General features: G+C 33.8%; 3 non-coding genes across 3 annotated transcripts; all 3 read left to right on the forward strand.

Moving 5' to 3' along the window:
- The first annotated feature begins 5,402 nt into the window (after positions 1–5,402).
- On the forward strand, positions 5,403–5,475 carry TRNAR-ACG (transfer RNA arginine (anticodon ACG)). The gene has a single exon. It is a non-coding gene; the product is annotated as a tRNA-Arg (tRNA).
- A 5,208-nt stretch (positions 5,476–10,683) lies between these two features.
- Positions 10,684–10,756, forward strand: TRNAR-ACG (transfer RNA arginine (anticodon ACG)). Its single transcript has one exon. It is a non-coding gene; the product is annotated as a tRNA-Arg (tRNA).
- A 923-nt stretch (positions 10,757–11,679) lies between these two features.
- Positions 11,680–11,752, forward strand: TRNAR-ACG (transfer RNA arginine (anticodon ACG)). The gene has a single exon. It is a non-coding gene; the product is annotated as a tRNA-Arg (tRNA).
- Positions 11,753–12,399: the final 647 nt, after the last annotated feature.

Consider the following 12,399-nt stretch of genomic DNA (forward strand, 5'->3'; position numbering starts at 1 on the left):
ATACAGCCTCCGGGATCGCGCTTTGGAGTCACTACCTTCTTGTAAGTCGATAGTCCGGCTCGTTTTTTGGCTCGATGCACGGTTGTAGACGATACACCCAGCTTATTTGCGGCATCTCGGAGAGAGAGGTTAGGGTTTCGCTTGAAACTACTGGCAACTCTCTTTGTCGTTTCAGCGGCTTCCAGTTTTCGATTTCCCCACGATCCAGACTTCCTGGCTGTCGACAAACGTTCCCCAAACACTTTAATTACATTTGTAATTGTTGTTTTTGGCAACTTTTAGCGATTTTGCCAGCTTTGCGTGCGAGTAGCTCGGATTTTCGCGATGCGCGAGCAAAATTTTGATACGCTGCTCTTCTTGCTTGGACGGCATTTTGACAACTGAAGAGTGAATTCCACAATCAAAATAGGAGCAACATTCTACACACACACCTTGAAAATGAGGGGTGTTCAGGGGTTTTAAATGCAAAATTGAAAGAAATACGTCAAGTTTATATTGACCAAATTTTGACCGTATCTCCCTTTATATAGAAATGATTAAAGAACGCCTTGATTTAAAATCTAAAATCTTGAGATTTTTACCCTCAATATTCAAATGGTTAGAAGAAGTAAATTTTACTTTCAGTTTCAAGCAATTTTTATGATCAGTGCGCCTTCTATATCCTCAAGAAGTGAAATCGGTCTATATGGAGGCCCTACCAAATGGAGCAATAAAAACTAAATTCGTTAAAATTTCAGGAAAATCCGATAAAAACTACGGTTTATAAAGCCCAAGGAGTAAAATCGGGAAATCAGTCTATATGGGTGCAAAGCAAAAACATGCACCGATACATAAAATTCAGCACATCTAATTGTGGTTCAGAAAAACCTACATACCCTAGACCAAATCGGTAGGCGGGTTTATAAGGGGTATATATCAATATTTGTACCGATACACAATCTATTCGGAACACCTATTTATGGTCCTCCAAAACCTCTAGAATTCAAATTTCGAGCAAATTCAATAAAAACTACGGTTTCTAGAAGCTGAAGAAGTAAAATCCGGAGATCGGGTTATATGGCGGCTATAGCAAACCATAGACCGATACACTCAATTTTCGACACACCTATTTATGGTTCTAAAATACTTCTGGATTTCCAATTTCAGGCAAATCGGATAGAAAATTGGGTTTCTAGAAGCCCACGACCCCAAATTGGGGGGTTGGTTTATATGTGGGCTATACCACCACATGGACCGATATAGCCCATCTACGAACTTCACCTGCCTGCAAACAAAAAACGAATCTGTGCCAAATCGCACGACGATAGCTCCATTATTGCTCCATTATATAAGCTGTAGCGTGATTACAACAGACAGACGAAAATTATTATATCGTCTTAGAATTTCTCCCTGATCAAGAATATATATACTTCATTGAGTCGGAAATCGATATTTCGATGTGTTACAAACTTATTATACCATTCTATCGTGGTGGGTATAGAAAGTATGAAAATCCAAAACCAAAAAATATTTTTAAAAGCGATTTAATTTCAAACCGTTTTATTTTCTAAGAAATAAAAAAAAAAATTAAAACATATGCCTTGAGTATGTTAATTGAAATTCCGGGATTTTTGGAAAATTTTGTGAAAGATTCGGGACACTTCCTGGAGACGAAATTCCAGGCGAATACCGGCCATCTGGCAAGCCTAGAACAGTCAATTTCATCCGATACGGTTGAACTTCATACCAATTTTGCTTTCAGTACTAAAGAACACGCCAGATTTTTTTGAGAGAGATCCCCAAAATTTCGAAATTATTTCCCCAAAAAATCCCCAACTGAAATATTTTTCCCAAAGAAAAATTCATATAATTATTGTATGTGTGCAAATTTTATTCTATGAAAAATAAAAATAATCTTACAATATCGAATTCTTTAATAGGTAAGGACTTCAGCAAGTCTGTTAGCCCGTCAATCAGTGTTGCCAACTCCCCAAGGCCAAAAAGCACCAAAAATATATTATAAATTCTAACATACCACCTTCCACCACAAAATCGAAAATTAAATGCTCTACTAAAACAAAAAAAAAAAAAAAAAAAAAAAAAAAAAAAAAAAACAACTTCCGAAGATGTATTATAGAACTTTTGTGAATTGAATTTTAAGAAGTTAAGGTGGGTATTAAGATCAAGTTTAGCTGCTACAATAGTCATTTTTTCACAATAATAATAATTCATTTTAAGGAATACAAACTTTGTGAAAATTTACTTTTGGCTATTCCCAATCAAGTTATAATAAAATTTGCAGCAAATATGCCTTTTTTACTGATATAGTTTTCACTTTAGCGGCAACACTCGAACTTAGTACTAACCATTATGAACCGCTATTCAAGTATACACTTTGATCAGTTTTAATGCTTTCGTCTTATTCATTTTGGTCAGTGATGTTTTTCAACTTTCGCAATATTAATATATGGAAGGAGTCTATTGCTTATTTCAGTTGTGCGTGCTTTTGTGAATTTAATACAAACGTTTTTAATGACATCTTTACCAAATTCAAAAATTCGACATTCATCGCTCGATTTTCCTACAGAATACGCTAAATAACAATATTAATTAAAAAATAATCAATACCAACTTCATAATAATCAAATTCTATATTTGGCAATAAATTTGAGTTTCTTCGGCTCTTGAAAGTCTAATCAAAATTTTTGTATCAATTAAACTTAATACTGTTCAAAATAAAAAAAGCACCAAAAGCACTAAATGAAAATGCCAGAAAGCACCAAGTTGGTGCTTTTTTTGAAAAGGCACCAAAAAGGCAATTTGGTGCTTTTTAGAAATCGAAAAGCACTAAATTTGGTGCTAAAAGCACCAAATTGGCAACACTGCCGTCAATTGTTGCAATCGATGTGTGTTTTGCAATAAAAATTGTGGAGTTTCTTCTTCAGAAAGCTGTACTATTCCAGACAAAACTAATCTACCAAAAATTGGAGAAAATCCAAACAAGAATTATTTTGTCAAAATGTTATTTCTATAAATAATATGTTCTCAAAATTCTATTTCTATAGAAAGTTTTGTCAACATTTTATTTCTTTAGAAAGTTTTCTCAAAATTATACCTCTATAGAAAATTTTGTCAAAATTTTATTTCTACAGAAAATTTGGTCAAAATTTTGTCAAAACGCTATTTCTATAGAAAATGTCAACATTTTTTTTCTATAGAAAGTTTAGGCAAAATTTTATTTCTATACAAAATGTTGTCAACATTTTATTTCTATAGAAAATGTTGTCAAATTTTAATTTCTATAGAAAATTTTATCCAAATTTTATTTCTATAGAAAATTTTATCCAAATTTTATTTCTATAGAAAATTTTGTCTCAATTTTATTTCTATAGAAAATTTTATCCAAATTTTATTTCTATAGAAAATTTTGTCAAAATTTTATTTCAATAAAAAATTTTGTCAAAATTTTATTTCTACAAAAAATTTTGTCAAAATTGTATTTGTATGGAAAATTTTGTCAAAATTTTCTTTCTATAGACCATTTGTCAATATTTTATTTCTACAGAAAGTTTTGTTAAAATTTTATTTCTATAGAAAATTATGTCAAAATTTTATTTCTATAGAAAATTTTGCCAATCTTTATTTCTTTAGAAAATTTTGCAAATATTTATTTCTTTAGAAAATTTTGTAAAAAATATATTTCGATAGAAAATTTTGTCAAAATTTTATTTCTATAGAAAATTTTGCCAAAATAGTATTCCTATAGAAAATTATGTCAAAACTTTATGGAAATTTTATTTCCATAGGAAATTTTGTCAACATTTTATTTCCATACAAATTTTTGTCAAAATTTTATAGGAAATTTTCTCAACATTTTATTTCCATAGGAAATTTTGTCAAAATTTTTTTCCATATGAAATTTTGTAAAAATTTTATAGGACATTTTCTCAAAATTTTATTTCTATAGAAAATTTGGTCAAATTTGTATTTCAATAGAAAATTTTGTCAAATTTGTATTTCAATAGAAAACTTTGTCAAAATTTTATTTCTATAGAAAATTTTGTCAAAATTTTATTTCTATAGAAAATTTTGTCAAAATTTTATTTCCATAGGAAATTTTGTCAAAACTTTATTTCCAATTCTCAAAATTTAATTTCTTTAGAAAATTTTCTGAAAATTGTATTTCTATAGAAAATTTTGTCAAAAATTTTCTTCTACAGAAAATGTTGGCACAACTTTATTTCTATAGCTGCAAATGTTGTCAAAATTATATTTCTATAGAAAATTTTGTCAAAGTTTTACTTCTATAGAAAATGTTGTCACAATTTTATTTCTATGGAAAATTTTCTCAAAATTTTATTCGTTTAAAATTTTTGTCAATATTCTATTTCTATAAAAAAATTTGGTCAAAATTTTACTTCTATAGAAAATTGTGTCAACATTTTATTTCTATAGAAAATTTTAAAAACTTTTATTTCTATAGCAAATGTTGTCAAAATTTTATTTCTATAGAAATTTATATCAAAATTTTATTTTTATAGAATATTTTGTCAAAATTTTATTTCTATAGAAAATTTTGTCAAAATTTTACTTTTATAGAAAATTTGTGAAGCACCTCTTAGTTGGAGAGGGGTATTTTGCGTTATTTTACTTCGCTTTTACACTTTCTATAACAAATTTAATACTGTGATTGTGATTAAAAGTGAAATATCCCCAGAAAAACCCCAAATCACGACTTTATCCCCAGATTCTCAAAGTGAAAAAAATATCCCCAACCACGAGAAAAAATCCCCAGTTTGGGGAAAATCCCCTAATCTGACAACACTGCTAAATAAAACAGTCCTATTGTTCGGTTAACGGGCATTTTCATGTAGCTCTGTTGTGCTTTAGCAGCCAGTTAACAGAAAGTATTTGCAAATATCTTCTCTCCGGTTAAAATTAACTGAAACACATACATAGAAAGTTTCGCCCACGTCATGCCAAATATTGCAAATACGGCATTCAGCACATACAGGCTCGTTCACTTTAAATTACGCTTTTTTTATATGTAATTAATAATACATTTAACTAAAATTTCTACATAAATTTCTGGCATTAATTTTTCTTATTAATGTCATTGACGACCACCGTCAATGGTTTGATAGTCTCTGTTGCTAATTTCCTACCTACCTCTGCTATTGACTTTAGTGCTTAAACACTCGTCGTCAGAGAACCTACTGTCTGTTACTTAACAGCAAAGCTTCCACATTTCTCCATGGTATGTTCTCTATAGGTTTGTTTTTTATCGAACATTTATAGAATAGCGGGATAAAAAAAAGCTTTAACCTTATCAATGCGAGACATATTAAATAACCACAAAGGCAGTTCGCCACGTGTGTTTTCTGTTATGTATAACAAAAATATGAAGCATCACAATGAAAAACGGTCCTGTGGCGCAATGGATAACGCGTCTGACTACGGATCAGAAGATTCCAGGTTCGACTCCTGGCAGGATCGAAGAGTTATATTTTGTATTTGAAATTAGTATTCAATATTTTAAGAGCCATGATTGATGCCGCTAGGATTATAAACAAAGATTCCAGAGTTGGAGATTATGGAACAAGTTTGTTAACATCCTTGCACAATATACATATTTCGTCATTCCGAACCTGCGATACTAACGTTTGCAAACAGTCTTCACTAGAAGTAATAGGGAAATGAAACCATATTTAAATAAATTTGATTTAATGGAATTCGGTGGGAGCATATTTAAGTTGGTCTACTCGTCTGGTGCGTGTATATGTACATGCTCCATTATCACATTCTACCAAACAACCAGTTAGAATATGCGTAAGCGCACACGGTTTGTGTGTCAAAATGGTCTTTCGATAAGAATTTATTGCAAGTGACCAGTACGCAACTGGTGCCAATCATTCATCGAATTTAAACTAGTTTTGTGTGACCACAAGAAATATGCATATATATATATTGTATTCAGTAGACTACTTTTTATATAGGCATGCAATCGGTAACCTTTCAATAAGAAATGCGTACAGAGTGTTTTTTCCTAAGAAAAATGATATTGGTTAATTAATTTAAGTCAATGCCACAGTTTTGCGAATAATCTTATACCAAACAACTAAGCGGGTTACGTGCAAACACATCCAAATCGACAAACGATAAAATTGGCAACAATTTTAGTGTGTAAATAAAGGGTGATTCTTTTGAGGTTAGGATTTTCATGCATTAGTATTTGACAGATCACGTGGGATTTCAGACATGGTGTCAAAGAGAAAGATGCTCAGTATGCTTTGACATTTCATCATGAATAGACTTACTAACGAGCCACAACGTCGAATTTTCAGTGAATGGGCCCTAGATAAGTTGGCAGAAAATCCGCTTTTTTATCGACAAATTTTGTTCAGCGATGAGGCTCATTTCTGGTTGAATGGCTACGTAAATAAGCAAAATTGCCGCATTTGGAGTGAAGAGCAACCAGAAGCCGTTCAAGAACTGCCCATGCATCCCGAAAAATGCACTGTTTGGTGTGGTTTGTACGCTGGTGGAATCATTGGACCGTATTTTTTCAAAGATGCTGTTGGACGCAACGTTACGGTGAATGGCGATCGCTATCGTTCGATGCTAACAAACTTTTTGTTGCCAAAAATGGAAGAACTGAACTTGGTTGACATGTGGTTTCAACAAGATGGCGCTACATGCCACACAGCTCGCGATTCTATGGCCATTTTGAGGGAAAACTTCGGAGAACAATTCATCTCAAGAAATGGACCGGTAAGTTGGCCACCAAGATCATGCGATTTGACGCCTTTAGACTATTTTTTGTGGGGCTACGTCAAGTCTAAAGTCTACAGAAATAAGCCAGCAACTATTCCAGCTTTGGAAGACAACATTTCCGAAGAAATTCGGGCTATTCCGGCCGAAATGCTCGAAAAAGTTGCCCAAAATTGGACTTTCCGAATGGACCACCTAAGACGCAGCCGCGGTCAACATTTAAATGAAATTATCTTCAAAAAGTATATGCCATGGACCAATCTAACGTTTCAAATAAAGAACCGATGAGATTTTGCAAATTTTATGCGTTTTTTTTTTTAAAAAAGTTATCAAGCTCTTAACAAATCACCCTTTATAACCATAGCGATAGGCGGTAGGCGAAACATTTTTGCCGCAACGGCAAATACAATAAGCTTGACAGCGAATAATTCCCTTTTTCACGTTTCCTAGCGTTTTTGTTGTCAATACAGCATGCTTTGACAATATTAAACAATGAAGTTGAATAAAAACATACAATGGCTTGTTATTTGTTGAGTTATTTCAAGAAAAAATAATCTACACGTGTCCAGGCAACAGCAATTCCTAGTGGTGAGTTAAAAAAATTTATAAGCGATGGCAACACTATACCAGTTTTCGCCAAGGAGTTAGAATAAGTTTTAATTTAGCGACACGCCGCTAGCCGTCACGGTATTCCGTCGCGGATTTTGGGCTTCCCATAAGAAATACACGTAAATAAGTGTTCGCCTACCGCCTATCGCTATGGTAATATTTACACACTTATGGCCAGTTTCTCATCCTCCGATTAATTTTAACCGGAGGATAGACCTCCGGTTAGTAAAATTTTTGTATGGGATCAGCTGTTTTATCGACACGATAAATAATAAAACAACATTGAGAAACTGGCCCTTAGTGTGTTAGCACAACAATAGGTCTGTTCGCGTACTTTTCCAGTAAAAACTAGCAAGAGAGTAGAGGTGTGCACGTGAGTAATAGTTTACTCACGCTCACGCACACTCACGTCGGAAAAATCTTACTCACACACGATGTTGTTTGGTAGGACTCACGCACACTCACGAAAAGAAATTTTGTACTCACGCGAAAAATACTGTGACTCACGAAAAATGCCGTGACTCACGAATAGTTTTATGAGTAATTTACTTTAGCGACGTGGCTGAAATCATGAGCATTATTCAAATCGAGAGCGTTATTACACTCTTAACATCCCAGGTATCACTAAAATTGTAAATGAGTTTAACTCTTAAGCGTTTTATGTTGGTGAGCAGGATTATTTTCGTGAGCGTTATTCTTTACTCACGCACACTCACGAAGATATTATTTTCGTGACTGACGATCACGCACGAAATTTTGGTTTATTAATTACGCTCACGCACACTCACGCCGTTGCCATCGACACACGCGTGAGTCACGACAATTTCGTGTCAAGTGCACACCTCTACAAGAGAGTAAGAGTGTATTTTACTCTATTTGCTTAAAATTGCTGAAAAGTATTCGAACAGCATCCAGCAACTATATGCATGTGCAATTTTTTCAGTTTCTAACACCCATAGAAAAATTATTACCATACGGTCTCAAATCGATACCGTACGTTATTGACAGTTAGCCAACCCCGTATGGTACAATAGGGCTGTTTTCTTTTAGCACTGGATACCCTAAGCCGTGAAGGACTAAAAGAAAACAGAGTACTCGCTTATCCAGAACATCTCCAAAAATATGCAACACTGTCATCAGCTGTTTAAAAACAATCACAGAAAAGAAGTTAAATCTTGCATTTTTAATATATGAAATGCTCCAATTTGTAATAAATATTTACTGCTGCGATTATTTATGACACTGTACCACTTTGAATTACATGTTTTTTAATAAATTAGTCACAATAAGTTGCTATTGTGAATCACTTTATCAAAATACAATCCGGCAACATCGGCGCGACTTGCACTGATGAGTTGTTCTGGATAGAACACCAGTGCAACGATGTTCTGGATAGCCCATACAAATGTTGCATCCAGTGCTAAAAGAAAACAGCCCTAATATCAATACCAAATGGTACAGGCGGTACGCAAAGCATGAAAGTACCATTCGGTATTATGAAAGTACCAATATGACCTAAGCGGTACTATTATTTATACCATAAGGGTATTGATGTATAAACAGTGCGGTATTACCAAATAATACCTAAATAGTATTGGTTTAATAATATTTAGTTTAGTAAAACACAAGTAAAATGTCTTTGTTATGTACTTCATTTAATACATACAAAAAGCTAATCATTTCTCCATGCAAAGTTTTTCTCCCAATTCAGCTCCATGTCGCAATTCAGGCACGGCATCCCTCAAATCATTTCTCCATGCAAAGTTTTTCTCCCAATTCAGCTCCATGACGCAATTCAGACACGGCATCCCTCAAGTCGTCTGTTGTTGTATTTTGAAGGTTTTTGTATGTCAGTTGCGCATCTAATTAAAGGATGATCGAATTAGAAAACATAAATAATGCTAGCAAATATTATACTTACCTATACTTCGCTATGTTCACAGAATTCATTTAATTTTCGTCATCTAAACTACCAAGGCCACCAATTACAATTGGTCGCAACGTCTACATATCATGTGTTACGGCGTTGTGATAGTTAATACCACAATAATAGGGCTGTTTTCTTTTAGCACTGGATACCCTAAGCCGTGAAGGACTAAAAGAAAACAGAGTACTCGATTATCCAGGACATCTCCAAAAATATGCAACACTGTCATCAGCTGTTCAAAACCAATCACAGAAAAGAAGTGAAATCTTGAATTTTTAATGTATGAAATGCTCCAGTTTGTAATAAATATTTACTGCTGCGATTATTTATTACACTATACCACTTTGAATTTCATGTTTTTCGATAAATTAGTCACAATAACGTGCTATTGTGAATCGATGAAGCGTCACTTTATCAAAACACAATCTGGCAAGATGGGCGCAACTTGCACTGATGAGATGTTCTGGATAGAACACCAATGCAACGATGTTCTGGATAGCCCATACAAATGTTGTATCCAGTGCAAAAAGAAAACAGTCCTATTGACGACGAGCAGAGCAAATTGGGAATATTTGGGATTACTTAAATTTAATCAGTCATTGCAGTCTGTCTTTATTCAATATAAGGGCTGTTTTTTTTTTTTTGCACTGGATACCCTAAGCAGTCACGGACTAAAAGAAAACAGAGTACTCGTTTATCCAGGACATCTCCAAAAAAATGCAACACTGTCGTCAGCTGTTTAAAAACAATCACAGAAAACAAGTGAAATCTTAAATTTTTAATGTATGCTGCGATTATTCATGACACTGTATCACTGCTTCGACCGAACACCAAAAAGTTTTTCAGCGGTGGATTATCCCACCTCAGTAATGTTGGTGACATTTCGGAGGGTTTCAAAGCTTCTCTAAGTGGTTTCACTGCAATGTGGAACGCCGTTCGGACTCGGCTATAAAAAGGAGGCTTAAGGCTTAACATGGAATCGGGCAGCACTCAATGATTAGAGAGAAGTTCACCAATGTGGTATCACAATGGACTGAATAGTCTAAGTGAGCCTGATACACCGGGCTGCCACCTAACCTAACCTATCACTTTGAATTTCATGATATTCGATAAATTAATCACAATAAACTGCTATTGTGAATCTAAAAAGCGTCACTTTATCAAAATGCAATCTGGTAACACCGACTCGACTTGCCTGTTCCGGATAGAACACCAGTGCAACGATGTAGCCCATACAAATGCTGCATCCAGTGTTAAAAGAAAACAGCCCTATAATTTTGTTAATATTGTAATGTCATTATATGGACACCAAAGCTTTTGAAAGCTTTACAGTCTCGTTCTCAAATAGTGAGTAAAAGCTCCCAATGAAAAAATTATTTGTCCACAACAGTTTAATAGGTCCTGTGGCGCAATGGATAACGCGTCTGACTACGGATCAGAAGATTCCAGGTTCGACTCCTGGCAGGATCGGGGAAGTTTTCTTTTTTATTAATTTATTTAAATACATGTAATGAAAATTTAGGTAGATTTATTTCCACTATTGCCCTTCCGCCCACACATTTTTCAAATTTTCATATTGATTTATTTTAAAGTTCCAGTTTAGTCGCTAAAATCAAGATAAATCTGCAAAGACAGAATAAAATTATCGGTCCAATTCTGTGCATTTTCACAAATTGTCGCCTAATTGAAACGATTTGAAATCTTGCGAATCTGATTTGTGTATTCGCCCATTCGCAAGATTTAAAATTAAATCTATGTTCACAGTATGGCAACATAGGCCAAGGATGTTATAGACGTCATAAATTCATTCACAGTGCTGTAGTTTGTCTGCACACCGTAGATGGCTCTTTTTCGTCAGCAAATGAGTAATTTTTTAATATGGCTTTAATTTGCTTTCTTTCCTTTGTTCCCTTTTGAAATACCAAATATAGTAAAAGCATATAAAATTCTATACATCCACACTTTGTTTGTAATGCAAATTTACTGATTTGTACGGTAATTCTCATTTTCCAAAAAGAAATTGAGTCACTTTACTCAACAATTGAGTGGAATGACTGCGCACTGCAAATCAACAAAATCATGGTGATTTGTCAAAAGACGTCTATACATTTTCTTCGTGACATAGTAGAGTCCATCTTATATATGATTTTTACACTTTTATTTATACCATTAAGCTAGATGGATACTTGAATTTCAAATTGTTTATTTAAACAGTGTTTACTGTATAGCGAATTCACCTTTGTATTGCAGCCATTCAATTCACCACTATGTGGTGAATTAACTATCTCACTAAACGCATAAATCAATGAATCGCTGTTGGTGTGTGGTTATGTGTTTGGTTTGCGTTGTATTGGTAATGTTAATGTAGCGATATAAACACGCGCCTAGGTAACGGTCCTGTGGCGCAATGGATAACGCGTCTGACTACGGATCAGAAGATTCCAGGTTCGACTCCTGGCAGGATCGAAGGGTTGTATATTTTTCTATACAATATTTAATGTTTTCTTTTTACATTACACGAACAACTTTTACAAAATTCAAGCACATGAATCCAGAAATATAGTATGTGAATACCCGCTTATGTTTGCTTTAATATGATCATCAGCTACTGCACAATTTTCGCCCCTTTAAGGTTACATCCACCATCAGCAGAGGCAGAAGATTTACTTGGCCCATCCGTGGATGTATATCGTCATCTCCATACTGCACAATTTATGATGGTGATGCCAAAAAGTTGTCACTCATCCTCCACGAATTTCAAATAAATATTAAAAAAGAGAGGTGGAACCGAAACAAATTTCATTGCACCAGGTTGTTTTTATTTTTCTTTGTTTGTTCTTACTTTCATTAAGGGTGTGACATCTTCTAAATTGTTTGAAATATTGCATTTGTTGGTTAAAATGAAGAAGAAGATGTCGGGTAAATATTAATTTTTTTTTTAAGTTTCTTATAATAAGGGGAATATTAATTAATTTATTAGCTTGTAGTTATTTGCAAAAAATTTAAATAAATTCGTTCAAATCTTCAAAGTAAGAATAGTACATGTATCCGATAAATTAAATCTTTAGAGATTAGTACTTACATATGTTAGTAAAATTCTGCGGTACTATTTA

The sequence above is a fragment of the Haematobia irritans genome, chromosome 4 (assembly GCF_050003625.1).
Source record: "Haematobia irritans isolate KBUSLIRL chromosome 4, ASM5000362v1, whole genome shotgun sequence".
In the NCBI taxonomy this organism is placed as follows: Eukaryota; Metazoa; Arthropoda; class Insecta; order Diptera; family Muscidae; genus Haematobia; species Haematobia irritans.